Source organism: Nerophis ophidion, linkage group LG12 (assembly GCF_033978795.1).
Source record: "Nerophis ophidion isolate RoL-2023_Sa linkage group LG12, RoL_Noph_v1.0, whole genome shotgun sequence".
Classification (NCBI taxonomy): Eukaryota; Metazoa; Chordata; class Actinopteri; order Syngnathiformes; family Syngnathidae; genus Nerophis; species Nerophis ophidion.
Genome location: NC_084622.1, coordinates 14,105,489 through 14,112,988, shown reverse-complemented (window position 1 = coordinate 14,112,988; position 7,500 = coordinate 14,105,489). Strand labels below are relative to the sequence as shown.

Sequence of the window (7,500 nt, the reverse complement as noted above, 5' to 3'; positions counted from 1 at the left end):
GCCGCCATGGCAACAGCGGGCGATGCCAGCCTGACGTCTGTCTGTCCCGCCGGCATTTATGTGTTGTGCGCCCGATGAAGCGGTGCGTGCTGAGTCAGCGGGTGTTTCTCCGAGGCCTGGATGACACGGGTGTGAGGCGTACGTGTCGCTGGTGGGCTCGCAGCTTTGCTCTTTCTTTGCTGGAATTAGGACGTGTGGCTATTGAAAATGTGCTCTTCACTGCTATATATTATGTTATCCACAAGATTCTCTAGTGTCACCCTTCATTTCGGGGGAATAAGGCAACAGCAACATTGAATGGGACGGTAAATAATAGTTTGATTTTATTAACACAGCAGAAATGTTAGCCATACTTGCCAACCTTTAGACCTCCAATTTCGGGAGGTGGGGGGGGGGGGGGGGGCGTGGTTGGGGGCATGGTTAAGAGGGGAGGAGTATATTTACAGCTAGAATTTACCAAGTCAAGTATTTCATATATATATATATATATATATATATATATATATATATATATATATATATATATATATATTTATATATATATATATATATTTATATATATATATATATATATGTATGTATGTTTGTATGTATGTATGTATGTATATGTGTATAAATATATATATATATATATATATATATATATATATATTATATATATATATATATATATATGTGAGAATTACTTGAATTTCAGTGTTCATTTATTTACACATTGTCAGGCTTGCTACTGACAGTTTGTTTGTGTTTTAGTTTTTCCTGTGTGTGTAGTCTTGCCTGTCTTTAGTTCCTGTCAGCGCTCTTATTTTGTCTGTTTCCGTTTTTTTTCCCTGTGCGCTGTTTTCCCCTCAGCTATGGCTGATTGGCACCTGGCCACACCTGGTGTCAATCAGCCCGCTCCTCTTTTACACCTGTCTTCCCATCCAGTCATTGCTGGATTATTGTCATGATTTGTCGATGTCACTTCTGGTCACTCTTGTCATGTATTATCGGTCGTGTCGTATCTTGTCTTGTCTATGCAGCATTGCGGTAAGCTATGTTTGATTGCGTTTTTTAGCTTACTGCCTTTTGTTCCCTGCTTCCAAGTTTTTTATATTACATGTATGACTTCCGTTTCCTGCTCGATTTTTTGCTAGCTTCCATGCTAAGTTCCTTTTTGTTTACTAGCTCCCATTCTAGCTCCCTTAGTTTGTTATCCGCCTCGTGCGCGCTTTGTGTTAGTACCCTTTTGTTTGTTCTTGTTCTATTATTTAGATTAAATCATGTTTTCTCACTACATGCCTGCCTCCTTCTCTGCATCTTGGGGTTCGTCACAAACAAACTGACACACATATGGACACACATAACACTCATCCACTCATTGTTGAGTAAAGGGTTGAATTGTCCATCCTTGTTCTATTCTGTCACTATTTTTCTAACCGTGCTGAACTAGAGTCTGCGATCTTCCATCTCTCCCTAGCATGGCCCAAAACGTACAGTAGATGGCAGTATTGTCCCGTTTAAGAGTGTCACAACATTGCTGTTTACGGCAGACGAACTGCTTAACGGTGGACGAAAACGTGACTGCTGTTGTGTGTTGTTACTGCGCTGGGAGGACGTTAATGAAACTGCCTAACAATAAACCCACATAAGAAACCAAGAACTTGCCCTCGATCATTTTACAGTTATAACGTCATTGTGCAGACTCGCTGTTTGTATTGTGGGAAAGCGGACGTGAAAACAGGCTGTCGACACGTCACTCAGGTCTGCATGGAGTCTCCCGGAAAATACGGGAGGATTGGCAAGTATGATTATGTCAGCCAAATATTTTCCATGGACCACCACATGAGAAATTCTTGTTGTTGTTGTCATACTAAAAGATGAAGTAGTCGTGAGTAAATGTGTCATTTGTAGGCAGCACTAATCATTTCATCAATATCATGCAAAATATCTCATTTATTTATCATAAAATGGAAAAATGGTAAACGGTGGTTGTACTTGTATAGCGCTTTTCTACCTTAAAGGTACCCAAAGCGCTTTGACACTACTTCCACATTCACACGTTCACACACACATTCTCACACTGATGGAGGGAGCTGCCATGCAAGGCGCTAACCAGCACCCATCAGGAGCAAGGGTGAAGTGTCTTGCTCAAGGACACAACGGACGTGACGAGGTTGGGAGTCGGTGGGGATTGAACCAGGAACCCTCAGGTTGCTGGCACAGCCACTCTCCAAACCGCTTATAAAACGTTGCGAGTAATTTATGGATATTGTTTTGTTTTCATTAGTTGTCAATAAACCCAGGCATAGGACTGAAATAGCGTGTTATTGTCTGTGCTATGGTGCCATCTTTTGGATGTGTTTGTGAGTTGAAAATGTACTTCCTGTTTTGCCTTGAACCGAAAGTAAAAGCATCCATAGCGTTCTACTCGTACGGATTCTTCATTCGTCACTCCAAGCAACGTTTAAGTTTCACAATTTGTCTAAAATATTTTTTACTTACTAAACTGTCCCATGTGTGGTGTCTGTAGGAGTGTTTTCATATTTGTACGCGCTATCATAATGTGGTGAAACTAGCATTACGTTAGTATTAACTTACAAACCCCGTTTCCATATGAGTTGGGAAATTGTGTTAGATGTAAATATAAACGGAATACAATGATTTGCAAATCCTTTTCAACCCATATTCAGTTGAATATGCTACAAAGACAACATATTTAACGTTCAAACTCACAAACTTAATTTATTTTTTGTAAATAATCATTAACTTTGGAATTTGATGCCAGTAACACATGACAAAGAAGTTGGAAAAGGTGGCAATAAATACTGACAAAGTTGAGGAATGCTCATCAAACACTTATTTGGAACATCCCACAGGTGTGCAGGCTAATTGGGAACAGGTGGGTGCCATGATTGGGTATAAAAGCAGCTTCCCAAAAAATGCTCAGTCTTTCACAAGGAAGGATGGGGCGAGGTACACCCCTTTGTCCACAACTGCTTGAGCAAATAGTCAAACAGTTTAAGAGCAACGTTTCTCAAAGTGCAATTGCAAAAAATTTTGGGATTTCAACATCTACGGTCCATAATATCATCAGAAGATTCAGAGAATATGGAGAAATCACTGCACGTAAGCGGCATGGCCGGAAACCAACATTGAATGACCGAGACCTTCGATCCCTCAGACGGCACTGTATCAAAAACCGACATCAATCTCTAAAGGATATCACCACATGGGCTCAGGAACACTTCAGAAAACCATTGTCACTAAATACAGTTGGTCGCTACATCTGTAAGTGCAAGTTAAAGCTCTACTATGCAAAGCCAAACCCATTTATCAACAACACCAAGGAACGCTACCGGCTTCTCTGGGCCCAAGATCATCAAAGATGGACTGATGCACAGTGGAAAAGTGTTCTGTGGTCTGACGAGTCCACAGAACCAAAGGGGAAGCAAACCATCCAGACTGTTATGGACGCAAAGTTCAAAAGCCAGCCTCTGTGATGGTATGGGGGTGTATTAATGCCCAAGGCAAGGGTAACTTACACATCTGTGAAGGCAGCATTAATGCTGAAAGGTACATACAGGTTTTGGAACAAAATATGCTGCCGTCTAGACGTCGTCTTTTTCATGGAAGCCCCTGCTTATTTCAGCAAGACAATGCCAAGCCACATTCAGCACGTGTTACAACAGTGTGGATTTGTATATATATATATAAAAAACATAAAAAAAGAATGCGGGTACTTTCCTGGCCCGCCTGCAGTCCAGACCTGTCTCCCATGGAAAATGTGTGGCGCATTATGAAGTGTAAAATACGACAGCGGAGACCCCGGACTGTTGAACGACTGAAGCGCAACATAAAACAAGAATGGGAATGAATTCCACTTTCAAAGCTTCAACAGTTACTTTCCTCAGTTCCCAAACGTTTACTGAGTGTTGTTAAAAGAAAAGGTGATGCAACACAGTGGTGAACATGCCCTTTCCCAACTACTTTGGCACGTGTTGCAGCCATAAAATTCTAAGTTAATTATTATTTGCAAAAAAAAAAAAAAATTTATGAGTTTGAACATCAAATGTCTTTGTAGCATATTCAATTGAATATGGGTTGAAAAGGATTTGCAAATCATTGTATTCCGTTTACATTTAACACAATTTCCCAACTCATATGGAAACGGGGTTTGTACTTTAAAAGCAGCACAACTCCCACTGCCCATGTGGTTAGGACCACTCAACCAGTGGCCATGCAGGTAACATACAGCGTGTTACTTCCAGCTGAAGAATGCTGACCTGACCTAAATAGCATCTCAATTAGGGAAGTATGCTGTCAATCGCAGCAAGGCCAAATACTGGGAATACTTGACTGCTTGTTAGGAGTCCATCTGTAAGACATTTAGGGCCCCTCAGCTTTAGAAGCATGGCTTGGGTGTTTGTACAGTGTGTGTACAATGTGTGTGTACAGTGTGTGTGTACAGTGTGTACAATGAGCATGTTTGACCTGTAGCACTCTCAGCCCTGCACTGACTATAATAGACCTAAGACCTAAAGTGGGTGTTTTGAGATGTATGTGTATATTGTAAATATTAAAGGGAGAAGAATAAGGGGGAAACATAGTATAAATGAAATAATACATGCCATCCATCCATCTTCTTCCACTTAAAGAAAATAATAAATGATCACACAAAAAAGGGAGAAGGGTAAGGGGGAAAAATAGTATAAATTAAGTAATAAATGATCACATAAAACACAAAAATCACAGCTTAATTGGTAGTTGATTAATCAAAGAACAGTGACATGCCAGGTCGTTTTTTTCCTGTTTAAAAAATGTTATTTTAGGATCAGTTCATATTTTCATTTTATTCCTTCCTACCAGCTCGCCGTTTCTTACAAAGAAATCCGGTGGTCAGAATCAAACCTGCAAAAACACCAGAAACCATCAATTAATGCATTGTTCAATCAGTTTAATATGGTGATAAGCCGCTACTTTTTTCCTACACTTTGCACCCTGCGGCTTATTAAACGGTGCCGTTTCCTCTTATGGATTTTTTTCACCGATGGCCATGAATTAAAAAAAAACAAAAACTAAAAAACATGCAAATATACTGTTTGTGCAATGGCGCCATCTTTTGGATGCGTTTGCTCACTGCAGTGTCCATCTGTTTAGTGCTTTCAACCGGGGGTATAAGTGTTGCACAGTCTTTTAGCCATCTATAAAGTTTTGACTCGTATGGATTCTTCATTTATCACGCCCAGCGACGTTTTTAAGTTTACAATATAACCAAAACTGTTCATACTTTCTAAAGCGTCCCATGTGTGATGTCTGTAGGGGTGTCTTCATGCATATTTGTATGTTATCGTAATATAATGAATCTCGCGTCGTTAGCAATAGCTAGCATTCTAACATGAGTGTCTGTGTTTGTAATATAAACGTACAGCGACATTCTTTTTGTATTGTTTCACTTTCACAAATTCCTCAGTAAACTCACCAAGACGTCAGCGTGTAGTTGTCGAGTGTGTTTACCTGATTGGAGAGTTAGCTTGCGCAGCTAGTGGGTCTATGACGACCACCTCTGTTTTGTTTGATCTGCCGTTTTACTGCCTTGTTTTATACACCGTTTGGAAACAATTCATTTTTGTAAGTTAACATTTAGATAATATTTCAGTGTAAATAATTCATTTCCCAACATATACAGTATGCCTGCGGCTTATAGTCGGGTGTGGCTAACCTGTGCAAGCCTACTTGTTCCGCTAATATTTAGTGGGTGTGGCTTTGATACCGGTGCGCTCTATAGTCCATAAAATAGGATAATCTGTGACTAGTTAATATCTTGTCATTCCTCAAGTGAAATATCTGACATGAGCGCCACTTTAGGTCGTCCAATGTAGAATTTGCCAATTAGTTTGAGAAAAAACATCACATAAAACTTGCACTGTCTACTGTAGATCAGTGGTTGTAAACAATTTTCCGTCCTGTGTGCCTCTGCCTTTTTGTGAATACTTAGGTCTACTAGGCTACTGTATTTGAATGTTGGTCATTAAGATGGTACCTGGAGAGACAAGTTTTTTTCTGAGAACCGTTACTCTTTTACATGTCCTCATGACCTATTATAACCCAAGAGCTATGCACAGTTGGTCGTATTTTCTTATTTATTAATTCAAGCCCCAGGTAGCACGGTGGTACAGGAGTTAGTGCATGTGCCTCACAACACAAAGGTCCGGAGTAGTCCTAAATTCAATCCCGGGCTCGAGATCTTTCCTCCAAAGACATGCACCTGTGGATAGGCCCCTCTCACCTCCAAATACATGCACCCGGGGATTGGCCCCTCCCACCTCCAAAGACATGCACCTGGGGATAGGCCCCTCCCACCTCCAAAGACATGCACCCGGGGATAGGCCCCTCCCACCTCCAAAGACATGCACCCGGGGATAGGCCCCTCCCACCTCCAAAGACATGCACCTGGGGATAGGCCCCTCCCACCTCCAAAGACATGCACCTGGGGATAGGCCCCTCCCACCTCCAAAGACATGCACCTGGGGATAGGCCCCTCTCACCTCCAAAGAAATGCACCTGGGGATAGGCCCCTCTCACCTCCAAAGACATGCACCTGGGGATAGGCCCCTCCCACCTCCAAAGACATGTGCCTGGGGATAGGCCCCTCCCACCTCCAAAGACATGTACCTGGGGATAGGCTCCTCCCATCTCCAAAGAAATGCACCTGTGGATAGTTTGATTGTCAACACTAAATGGTCCCTAGTGTGTGAATGTTGTCTGTCTATCTGTGTCGGCCCTGTGATGAGGCAGCGACTTGTCCAGGATGTACGCCACCTGCCGCTTGAATGCAGCTGGGATAGGCTCCGGCAAAAGGGACAAGCGGTAGAAAATGAATGGGATAATGGAAGCCCTGCTGCCCCGATCTGCAGGTGTGTGTATGTTGTCCATGCACCAATAAAGACATTGATTTTATAAGCCGGCCCTGACACATTTGTGTGCCGCGGCACAGTGGTTGAAAAGCCCAATTGTGTCTGTTTATATATTTTGGGTATGTTGACTTTATTGCATTGTTTTAGCGGCGCGTTGTTAGCATAACATGATGACAAGATGATATGTCACTCTTCCATGAAACAATACAGGTGTGTGCGCCAATAAGACTTAATCCGTCAAAGCCGCTGCCCTCCTATTGTTCCTGCGTGGGCCACTCGCCAAAATGTCGGCGACACGCCTTCCTTTCTTCGTCCCCACGTCACCTCGCCGTACGGCAGCCGTTCCCAGCCCCTCTCCGCCATGTTGTTATGTGTTGTTGATGTATGTGTGCCCGGCACAGCAGGGAGCCGGACCGAGCGGGCCCTAAACAAAGAGAGGAAACTTGGCAAAGGAAACGCACACAAATCCTGGAACACGGCCCGAGCGCTACGGCGGCCGTCCTCTCGCTGACCCGCGCTGCTGACCAGCACACTGAGAAGGTTTCCCCTGCAGGTCTAGACTTGCCACTTCCACTTCCACCACCTGGCACTTCCTCTTGGTGGT

The 7,500-nt window shown here is 42.7% G+C and overlaps 1 protein-coding gene across 3 annotated transcripts in view; it reads left to right on the top strand.

The window, feature by feature from the left end:
• Positions 1–7,500, top strand: part of kcnq1.2 (potassium voltage-gated channel, KQT-like subfamily, member 1.2) — a 508,250-nt gene that overhangs the window by 386,409 nt on the left and 114,341 nt on the right. The window lies entirely within an intron of this gene.